Source organism: Cryptomeria japonica, chromosome 3, assembly GCF_030272615.1.
Source record: "Cryptomeria japonica chromosome 3, Sugi_1.0, whole genome shotgun sequence".
Classification (NCBI taxonomy): Eukaryota; Viridiplantae; Streptophyta; class Pinopsida; order Cupressales; family Cupressaceae; genus Cryptomeria; species Cryptomeria japonica.
The window spans coordinates 944605162-944617541 of record NC_081407.1 but is presented as its reverse complement, the minus strand read 5'-3'; the positions used below and the strand labels follow the sequence as shown (position 1 = coordinate 944617541).

Sequence of the window (12380 nt, the reverse complement as noted above, 5' to 3'; positions counted from 1 at the left end):
AAAGGAAGATGCTTTGCCAAATGAATATAATTTGAGATGCAAAAATGAAGGAGAATGACCTAGAATGCCCAAATCGCTCCTGTCCCTCTCCAAGGGACCAGGGCGAGGTACCTTGTAGCTCTCGTCCCTCTCCCAGGGACCAGAGCGATTTCCTTCATTATGCAAAATCCAGACAAAGATCAAGGCAAGTTTACGTACAAAGACAAGGAAAAGCATGAGATGGACGCATTGAATACAAATTGAAGATTTTTTAGATGTCCACAAGGTCCCAGATGGCCTAGTTCGCTCCTGTCCCTCAGGAAGGGACCAGAGCGATTTTTGTTATAATTGTTTTTCTGGCCAAGTTACAGACGATGTCAAGGCATGGACGAATAGAGTAGAGCGTGACGAGTCCGTTGAATATAAACTTGGAACCTGGCAAAGTGAAATAAAGGCCACAAAAGGAAGATCGCTCCTGTCCCTCTCCAAGGGACCAGGGCGATACAGTGGTGATGTTGCTTCTCATGCGAGTGCAAGGTCGTTCCTCCCTAAGTTCAAGACCGATCCAAGTCAGGACAAGGTGGCAAAGGACATTTCAAGGCGTCTTCATCATGCACAAACACTCAAAGGTCGTTATAATGAAGAGATTTACACACTAAGACCTAGATCGCTCCTGTCCCTCAGGAAGGGACCAGAGCGATGTTGAATATATTGGTCATTTCTTGCAAGTTCTACGTAAGGTTAAAGTTTCACAAGGTCTTGGAGGGTCCATGGAAAGGTAGGAAGATGATACACAGAAATTTTGAACGTAAAATGTTCATCGTTTTGAACATGGAGACCATATCGCTCCTGTCCCTCTCCAAGGGACCAGGGCGATTTGCTTTGGATTCTCAATTTTGCCCCAAGTTCATGCTAAGACAAGACTTCATAAGGATAAACAAGGTTCAAAGCATCATTTGAAGATAACTTGCAGGAGTTTTGAACGTCCAAACGTTGCTAGTCATGCTAAAGACTCACATCGCTCCTGTCCTTTGGACAAGGACCAGGGCGATCCTATCAAAGGCGCTCATGTTCCTTCAAAAACGAAACAAGGCAAGGTTAAGCAAGGCAAGGGACGACGTTTGGAAAACATCACAATGAAAGATCGAAGATAAAAGATGCATATTGGATGTGAAAAAACTCACATCGCTCCTGTCCTTTGGACAAGGACCAGGGCGATGGACACCCAAGGGCACTTATGAACGCATGTAAGACGATCAAATTCGAAGGATTCATCATAATGATCAATGTTGAACGTGGAGATGAAGGAGTTGAACGTGAAAAATGCAAAAATCAAGACAAAATCATGGATCGCTCCTGTCCCTCTCCAAGGGACCAGAGCGATGAGGTACGTCCCTTTGTTTTCACAATTTTGGCGCCAAATAAACAAATTCAAATTTCCTTAAATGCTAAGTTCAATAAAAAATTGAAAATCCTATTTAATTTGGCATTTAATGTGGCGTTGATCTTTTATTAATTATTTTTGCCTTTATAAAAATCGAAATTTGCAAATTAAAAACGTAAGGCATTAATAATTAATTAATTAATTAATATAAAAATCGATTGCAAGCGCTATAAATCCAAGTCGGCCTTGTTATTTTAATTTAAAAATCATTTAAAAATCGTTTGAAATTGTTATATTTTACCAAGTCGGCCAAAGGGGGTGAATGGAGATGTGAGCGCTATATAAGGGGAGTGAAATTATCATTTTCACATCATCATTTTATCCTTCTACATGCGAATTAAGGAAGACAAGGGGAAGTGCGATTTGGAGTTTATTAATAAAGGTGGTGTGAAGTGTATTCGAAGAAGTGCGAATATCCTCCAAAGGTGGCGCTAATATCATTTAGAGTGGTGCGAACTTGAAGATCCATTTGAGCGATTTGTCAAGGGCGAATTTGAAGATCCTTTTAAGACCACGTCAAAGGTGCAATTGAAGATCACGTTCAATCCAAAGGTGGCGAAGTCGATCTTTTGAGGAGATAACATTGAAGATCATTTATACCTCCAATTTTGCCTAGGCGATCTTTTCCTTTTTGCATTCTAGAGTTAGCTCTCTATTGAGGTATGGCGATTTATTTTTATTGCTTTATTCATTGATCGTCATAGCTTAAATTTTGAAATTTCATAGCTCAATAATCGTTTTTAGGAAATGACTAATAAAGGACTTATCATTAAGTTTCCTAAAAAATTGCTCTCTAATTTATGTTATGTATTGCAAAATCATGGTACTAATTTTGAAATGTTGTGTAGGCATCAAATGGAGATCTCATCAAGGAAAATCAAGCCGGATCAAGGACGGTCTTCGCCAGGACGATCAAGCCAGGACATGGGCGACCTCTTTCAGTCTAGCGTTCCAAGGCGAGGTACATCATCATCCTGCACATCAAGGACGTAAGGAGTTAGAACAAGGGCTCGTTGAAGAAGTAAATAGTTCCAGATGAATTAATTAAGGCAAGCTTCTCAACAACATCAAGTTGAATATCTACCAAGTTACAAGTGTCAGATGAGGTGGCATCCTAGTCATCATTTCTCCAATCAATGAGGTCCACCTCAGCATGTCCAGATTCAATGTACTTAACTCATGGAAGGTGGCACAAACTCCGATGTACCTACCCCGGCTATCCATTGGTCGATTTTTCTAGAGAGGACATGTGTCCAAGCAATACAATTTTATCATTGGTCAAGCATTAAATGTTATGTAATGGTTGTAACAAACCCTAATTAGGGTTTTCATTGTTGAATCTTGGCCATTGATCTTGAATTGATCTAAGCCATCAAATTGTATTGTGGGCACTATATAAGCCCAGACATTTCATTTTGTAAAATAATTAGAGAATTAGAGAGAGAGTTGTAAATAGGTGAAAGTAGTTAGTAGATAGAGAGTAGAATAGGAGGACAAGGCAAGAAATTGTTGCCATTGATTGTAAACAAACTCCATTTTCATTGAAGTAATGGTGAAATATGTCGTTTTCTTGCAATTTGCATGGTTTCTTGTTGAGTCTTCAATCTTAGATGGTAGATGATTAGATGAATGGAGGAAATGTGATTGATTGATGGTGGAATTCGTATATCCATACTACTAGCAGTTTGTTGATTGCAGACTTGCCTTGTGTAGTCAACTGGAATCGTTCAGCTCAAGCTCAATTTCAATTTGTCGCCTCTTCATTGATATGCATCAACTTGGATGGTATCTATGCCTGCGGTGATGATTTGAACATCATAAAGCTTCCCATAGAAGATCACACTAGTCTTGTGTAGATGTTCCATTGATGTCAAAACAAGACCTAGTTAGAATTTCATCAAAAATCAAGTCATTGCTCCTACATTCTTAGTATTAGGAATAGATCCTCTCTTCACCCCCTTCCCTTTTCCCTTTTTTAATCTAAGTTAGTGAGAGCTTGTGTTCTAGCAAAGTAGATCGGAAATTCAATCATCACATGTAAGTCCCCTTGTGATTCCAGCAAATCACATCATACCACTGGAGCTTGTCCACACGTAGAGACCCTACATCAAAGAACCTTGGAGTCTACCTAACTGATCCTTTACGCGAATCTTCAGCAGTTAGAGACTATTTTCTCAAGAGAGGATAAGATGCCTATTGGTATTTTATTCTGTGTATGATGGTGTACAAAATACACGTCAACACTATGCACTTGCAGACATTGAGATCAAGATCATCACTTAAAAATGAACATTAACAGTTTATTTTAAGAAATTTGTTATTGCAAGCATAAGGTGGATATACCACTTGAAAAACAATGATTAAGCTAGTGCAGAAATGGTGAAATTTTTGTAGATTTGAGTCCACATTATGTATTTGTTATTTAGTTTTCTAACTTTCATTATGTTGACATTAACAGTATTACACTTCAAAATATAATTCAAGTATACATAATGTTAATCTCAAATTCAATTTTCTGTATTTATGACCATGTTGATCTCAAATGTATGACTGGTTTTGTTTGCATGTAACATATTGCATTACACTTGTTTAGTATTTACAATTTTAATTATGAGAGGGTATCACATGTATTGTTTTTTTCAATCACCTAACTACCCCTTGATGACAAAGCTAATCTTGTCACCAACAACGATTTGATAGTTATATTATTTAGAATCAACAAGGATTAAATACAACAAGGTCTTTGTGTAGCGAGTTGATCTGGTTGTTTTTCCCAAAAGGAGCACTTGTTTAGGAAACCGCTTCCGTTCTAGTTAAGGATCTCACAAGAGGCTATTAAATTATGTCAAGAATCCCAAAGGGAGATGCTGGACACGTGCCAATAGTCTCCTTAGTGTTACCTGAGGGGATTCAAACTTGTGACCCTGCTCTTATACCACTTGTAAGGAGTTGAGTTGGCCGGTTTTCCCAAAGGAGCCCCTGTTTAGGAAACCGCTACCATCCCAATTAAGGATCTAATAGGAGGTTGATCAACCATGTCACAAATCTTGAGGGGATATGCTAGACACGTTCCAACACTTTGGACTTTTTACAGAGTCTCAATCTATAATATACTTGTTTTTGTAATCGATCTAATTTCATATCACCAATGTTCAATCTAGCCTGTATAAAGTCTAACCCTCCAACCTACTAACCTTGGTGCATTCACATAAAGTGATACACATAGAATTAACATGGGAACACCAACCATCTAACACATGGAATACAAAGAGACTTACAACAATAATAACCACAATATGGCATTAACATACTTCACATTTCACCAAGTATGAAGTCTCTACATGGATAATCACCTCACATATGTAGCCATTGTTGCACATTATGAATCAATAGTTATATCCTTAAAATTGTCAATACACATACAATGGTTCTACTCTTCCCACGACTACCAACTCTTCACTTGTAGTAGCTCACACAAACATAACACTGTTTTTGACTGCTTGAAGTATCTGGTGCCATCTTCCAAAACATTATCCTATCTTAGGTTATTCGATATGAACTCTAGCGAGCTACTACTTGTGCTCTTGCATCATTGTCCATGCTTTTAGTAAGAATTGTTTTTATATGTGGTTGTGAGTTCTTTCAAATGATTTGTGGTTGTTTTTACCATACTTCGGAGATTGGGACTTGGAGAGTACTCAACAAGACAAATTTTTGACAACAAAAACTCAACAACTTAAAAGCACTTAAAATTTTGAAATAAACATAATTTTAATGCAAAATATAGCTATAAAATGTATGAAATACATGCGGTGGGGTCTTAGGGGCAACACTCCTATCAGTGTTGAGGGGTAGCTCACCAAGCAAGGTGAATAGGCAATGTTCCTTGTGGGTTTGGGGTTAACACTCATAGCAACATTGAGGGATAGTGGCCGTCATGGGCTAGAGGCTTCAAAACTACACAAAACTTCATGGCATACACAATTTACATAAATTTTGAAAAGGCAAAAACAATGCTTATAAAGCCAAAAAAATGTTTTTGGAGTGTTCAACATTGCTGAATAAGTATTTTAAAGGAAAAAGATTGTATCTTTACAATGTTTTTCCACATTTTTTGGAGTGGCGAGTTAAATAGTCAAACACTTTGAGCTTTTGATGAGTACTTGCCAAAAACGTGGCAAGTTTTTCGAAAAATTAGTAACTAGACTCAACAAGTTAAACTTGCGAAAAATTGCCAACAAAAAAATCACACAAGTAGTTGGTGGGTTGGTGAACTATAGCTATCACAACAGTACCACATGTAAAATACCATGTATGTCAGACTACAAGTTACTGACATAACATCACCATATGTGAGTCAACATATATTCTATTCCGCAAAATCTTAAAACTCATTGTGACTCAAAATTTTCCTACAAGGACTCTTTGTAGGTGAATGTATTGAAGTCCCAACAAGTAAGAGATTTTTGTTGACGTGAACAAGGTACATTAACTAGCTAGTTACACTTTAAGACCTGTTCGCACCTTGTTAGACGATCTACCCTCAATGAGCTCATCATCATGAAGATCACCAATAGTCTTGGCCCATCACTTAGGTCGGAGAGTAGATGTACCAACACCTAAAACAGGGTGATCAACATCATCAAGAATGTCAATAACAAAGTCATCAGGATGTTGCTCAAGATTTTCCTAAGGAAAGTCGTGTGGTGCAATTACCTGTCTAAGAGACCTTGCAGAAGAAGTGATAGGGTAGAGCCTGGAATGGCTGTATCCCTCCCATCAAGTGGACCTAATGGAAGACATACATCCAAATCGATAGCCTTTAGAGGTTGATCCTTAGGACTCAAAACGAGAGAAGAGAGCCGAAAAGGCCCTCATTCTTCATCAAAAACAACATCTCGAATGAATATGAGACGATCTGTGTCTACATCAATCAACTGGTAAGCTTTGTGATTGTCGTTGTAGCCAGTGAACATGGGTTTCTGGCTCTTGGAATCCAACTTGGTGTGCTTGGCATCAAGAATCCAAACAAACATTGTGGAGCCAAAGACTTTCAGGTGATTGATTTTGGGCTTGCGGCCTGACCAAGCCTCTTTCGGAGTCTTCTTCTTGATAACCATTGTAGGTGACCGATTCAGGAGATAGACAACAATGTAGACTGCTTCCGCCCAAAATTTCTTTGAAACATTTTTATGTTCCAACATAAACCAAGCCATTTCGGTTATCGTGCAGTTGCACCACTCAATGACACCATTTTGCTGAGGGGTGTAAGGTGTTGTAAGATGACGCTTAATGCCATGTTGTTCATAGAAGTTGGAGAAAGCAGAAGAACAAAACTCCCCCCCTTATCTGACCTAAGATTTATTATGTGATTGCCCAAACTCTTTTTCCACCAAGGCCTTAAACTTTGGAAACATGTTAAAACACCTCTGATTTTTGTTTAAGAAAATACACCTACATTTTGTGACTAAAAGCATCAACAACTAACAAAAAATGCCTAGACCCAGTAACTGAAGGAGTGTTATTCAAACCACGAATGACAACATGAACCAATAGTAATACCTTAGAAGCCCGCCCAAAATCACCATCCGTAAATGGAGTTTGATGCTGCTTTCCAGCCTGACAAGCTCCGCAAACTCCATGAATTTGAGTCTGAATCTCAAGTAGACCAACAACCAGATCCTCCCGAACTAGCTAAGAGAGATAGTGAATGTTTAGATGCCCATACCGCTGATGGCAGAGATTGCTGATGAAAGAAATTTTCATTGCCATGGCATGCTCTTGAGAATCACTAGTATCAACGAGTTTGTAAAGACCATGATCCTCAAGACCCATAGGAACTGTAGCATGAGTTGTTGGTTTTTTGTGTAACTAGGATAGGAAAATAAATAGGATTCGGATTGCCTTAAGGCATCATCCGAATCCTTATAGGGCAGGGCCCTATCTATTGTATTTATATGTAATGTGTAAAACCATTAAGGGCTGGACCTAACATGTAAAGGGGTGCATCTCTAGGTCCAACGTGTGGACCTATCTCCAACACACACATTTTGTGGCGTATAGTCTTATGTATTGATCATTTATGATGGGCTGGGCCCAAATGATTGTATTATTAAAAGGACGGATCCCTTCTCCAAAAGTGTGGTCCTATATCTTATTTTAACACATCTCTATGTAGCGTGGGCTCTTGTAACGTGGAAACTATATTGTTTAGGTCCCATGCTTATGGTGGCGTGTGGAACTAATATTATAGTGTTGGCCCCAAGGATGGATTGGGCCGACCCAAGATAGGGCTCACCTCTTGTATATATGCACAAGCATATCACTAGTCGAAAATGCAATCAAGCAATCCAAATATTAGACAATCAATGTGAAGACCCTGTGCTCTGCAATAAAAGGTCAATGCGAATTCTGAATAAGGAATCAACGAATTACTTCTGCCATCAACATTTGCCATACATGCAATCTTGGACAGTGAATACATTGAAGAGGATAGCGAGTTCCTCTTGAAGGTCTACAAACATCATTAGGTGTGCAATCTTCAGTGAAGAACTACGAAGAGCTGGAAGTTGTATGCTGATGATATTCTTATATAAGAAAGAGATAAGTCTGCTATCTTCTGCTGTTACATTGTGCCCTAGCTGGGTTACGACTGTAACTCTAATTTTGTCCTAGGTTGACAGTTATATCAGATAAGTAATCTGATCTTTATTACCATTGTATTCTACAATTAATAAAAGGATCTAGATCTGATTTGTTGCTGGGTTTTTCCTCCAAGAGGGAGGTTTTCCCAGGGTATGTGTTGTGTCTTGTCTCTTTTGTATTCTTGCATTCACATTGTTCTCTGCAATCTGATCACTAAAGTTAACACGAGTCTCCTTATCAACAATACTACATTTGTGTGAATTGAACGCCACATCAATCCGAGGCGAGTGTCTCATAATCTAATTGATAGAGAGAAGGTTGAGTTCCATTCCTAGAACATAGTAGACTTTAAAGAAAATCAAATTCCTCCCACTAGATTCGAAGGTTTTTAGGGGGGTTCATTCGAACCCCCTTTTTTACACTTCTCTGAAACTTTCTACCAATTTATGCACATTTTTGGCCTTCAAACCTCTGGTTGAAGGCTCAAATGGAACAACCTTGACAACCGAAAATGTAGTATGTTAGTCCTCGAAGCAAGCTTTCCAATGACTATAATTTTATTATATATTGAATTTATTTGAACTTTTTAAAATTTTTTTTACCAAACATAGGTTTTTCACTGAACATGAACTTTTTCGTTCAACGCATTGGGAGAAATAGTAAACTAATTCAAATAAATTCTGAAAAATATCTATGCACTAGGTATTGATGCGTTCTTTCTATCAAAAATAAATAAATTGAATTTCGATATATATAGAACAAGTTATGTGTTCAAACAGACACCTATGTCTAAATTATATTTAGGTCAACTTCAAAACTTAATAAAATGAAAAATATTCAACATATCACTATCAAATCAATTGCATGCACTTGGTATTGATGTTAAAAACCAAAATTCGAAAGAATTGAGTTTTTATCATTTATAGAAACAAAGGTGTTTCGGGATGCACATCACTCTTAAAAAATGTTGTTTGTTGTAAAAAACTACTTTTTGAGGGAGATGGAAAAATCAATACAATTTTCTTCAAATAAAATTGAAAAAAATATATTTAGAATCTGCAGACAAGATGTTACAAATCACTAGTGTTCTTCATCTCCAAATTCTTAATGGTTTAAAAGTTATAGGTGTCGGAAAGTGAAGGTTTTTTTCAAAATGTTCATCTAAGTGTCAAAGTTGGCCAAAAAGTGGGAACCAATATTGTGAGTTCACTAATGTCCTCTTTCTCCATCTTTCGCCTGATTGCTTCCAATTGATCACGGATGTCCTTGATTTTGGTGAGATGCTCCTAAAGAGATTTTTGTTCATCCATGACGATAGAACAAAGTATGTTCTTGAGAAAGAACGCTCGACTTTTATCAGAAGTCTCATGCAACGCCTTCAAATGCTCCCAAATCTCGGTAGCTATCTTGCCAAATGGAACTTGTGGGAGCTAATCATCAGTGATCGATAGTTTGATGAGCATGATAGCTTCATGATTCAGCTCATGAAATTTATCTTGATTGGGACCAGTTGTCGGAGGATGTGTGGATCTACCGTGAACCATCTGATCAAGACAACGATATTCGAAGATTGTCAACGTTTGTTGCTTCCAGGTGTTATAATTCCTGCCATTAAACTTGTGACTTCCTTCCAACATAAAGTTTGTCAAAGATGCCATCTTTCATGTTTTTTGAGGCACAAAAACTAGGTAAACAGAAGAGGCGAAAAATTGATTGCACAAACTTGAGACACAAATCCTAATGTACAGAAAACAGAGGCAGAATGCATGCACAAGTCTCGAGGCAAAATAACTGCTTGCACAAATCCCAATGCACAAATTTTTGAGGACCCACATTTTTTTCTAAAGAACCTAGAAATTTTTTTTGAAGATTTTTGTGCGCTATCCGCAAAAAATACAAAGGGATGAATTTAAACCATAGACGGTATGGATAGGTAAAAGCACAACACAAACATAGGCAGAAATAACTTCGTCGCGCAGGTTGGGAGTTCGTTGCGTGGGCTAAAACCTTTAGCTAGTAAAAAACAGGTCGCACAAAGCCAAAAAAATGCCCAAAAATCTTTCGCACGAGCAAAAGAAGCAAATCCAATGCAACAAATACGGGTTGTGAAAACCTTAAAATCGTGAAATAGGATTGAGACAAAGCGCAAGAGGTCATATAGATGAAAAAAACTGCAAGCCAAAATTGAAGAAAAACCCTTGTCGAGAGCATACATGGTCTTCACACAGGCAAAATGAGGGAGAAAAACAAAGCGCACGCATGTCGTCGCTGACGGTAAAACGAACATGATCATGCAAGAGAAGCTTGTGATTTTCAGAAAAAAACTTCCGGTTTTTTTTCATAACAAAAACCCACTAAAATATTTTAAAAAATTCCGAATTATAGCTATTCAAAAGCCCATGAAATTTCTCACAAAAGGATTTCTTAGAAAAAAATTTAACGATTTTTTTTTATAGAAAAACTAACCTGCTCTGATACCATGTTAATTAAAATCAAATGATAATTGCTGAAAGAATGATATGTACATATAGCGATTATGGATACGATGTTTCTAAAAGAAAAAAATGATCACATACAACAAAAGGAAACTAGCTAATTTAACTACGATTACGCTAATATTACAATATTTACCATTAAAGATATAATAACAAATTATTATTCTAATAGTTACTTAGGCTATTTTCTTTTTGTATCTCATTTCATAGGATCTAGACACTTGTCGTGATCTTAGGGTTTTATCCTTGCCTCTATAGTAAGGTAAACTCATTGTATTATAACATGTATTCATTTGTTTTGAGGTAAATAGGCAATTCTTTCATTGCATCTCTCTTGTAGAAGGTTTTTTGCTTTTTTTGGTAAATTACCATATCTGTGAATTCTTCCATAACTTCAACATGGTATCAAAGCTTTGAATCAATAGACCCCTTGTTTTTCAAGGGATTTGCTAGGAATTTTTATAGGGGATCTCTTGGATCAAAATGAATCTCATGGTTGTACTTAGAAGGACCGAGTGTGAAGTCCCTTGTCAAATTTGCCTTAAAACCTTCAATTTATGTTGTCCGACATTTCGTCAAACACTTGGCTTGCAATCTCTTTTCATCATATGGTTGATCCTACTTCTGATTTCTTCCTCATAAGTTGACCAAATGCATGAAATAAAGACAACTTCTATTCCGGATGTTTAACCAATGAATAATGTGATTGGTTGAAATGAAAGTGCAATCTCAAATCATCTATACTGAACAAGGACTGTATATTGGCATTTCATCAAACTGTTGGCGTGCAACCTTGACACCTTTCCAAGTGATTGAAATACTTAGCTTGATATGCAATGCAAAGCTTCTATTGATTTTCAATCTACACCTCAGTTCTGATTATACAAGACTCTCAAATGTACTGACTTGTAATGACTGAATACAGAGATGAATATCAGATTTTCTAGGTCGCCATAATTGTCCTAAGACTTAGACGTTTATAACAACAAACTTCAAACTGAAGACAAATAATTTTTTGAACATATATATGTTTGATTTCTACACAGTTTGCATTGGGACTTCATATACATTGCCCAGAATTAGAAAGTGGTGTTCTTACTAAATATTTCAAACATTTATCAAGCAATATACATACAATGTTTAGACCTGGAAGTAGTGAATTGACTGAAATGTTTGCAGCAGACAGAATAGACCTTCACATACCCACATGGCTGCCAATAGAGGTTGCTAACAACAATTGATCGACTTCTAAAGATTGTGCCTCCAACAATCTGAAAATCGGTCTTCAAACCCCTTTGAATTTCTATAGATTAAATCTGCTAAAATGCATTAGTACTGTAGTGTTCACTGTTCACCGGTACTGTACTGATTTACTATTCATGGGTACTGTAGCAATTTACTATTCTTGGGTACTGTAGCATCATATCAAACCCTTGTAAAAACCTTCGAAATCTTTCACCAATAAGCTCGAACTTGACCTTTGGATGAAGCCAACAATTAAGCAATCATCAATTGATATTGATATCTCACAACCTCAAAATGTTGATACAATGAAGAAGCTACGCTCTCCAATGTCGAATAAACTCTGGATTTTGTAGAAACCCCCATCTTTGTTCTCCAACGCTCAGTGAATTCATGAAAAGAGTTTATCACATGCCAAAAGAATGAAATCGATTTCTACTTGGGAACCTTTATGTTCCTTCCATGAAGTCTAATTTCTCCAAAAAGCATTTAATTTGCATTTATTATAACATGAGCTTGCTCATTAATATCTTATATTAATCTTCTTGGCCTAGGCATTCCAACAATTAATAAAA

General features: G+C 37.1%; 1 protein-coding gene across 4 annotated transcripts in view; it reads left to right on the top strand.

Moving 5' to 3' along the window:
- Positions 1–12380, top strand: part of LOC131072958 (probable DNA helicase MCM8) — a 194022-nt gene that overhangs the window by 154339 nt on the left and 27303 nt on the right. The gene's annotated exons all lie outside the window — the stretch shown is intronic.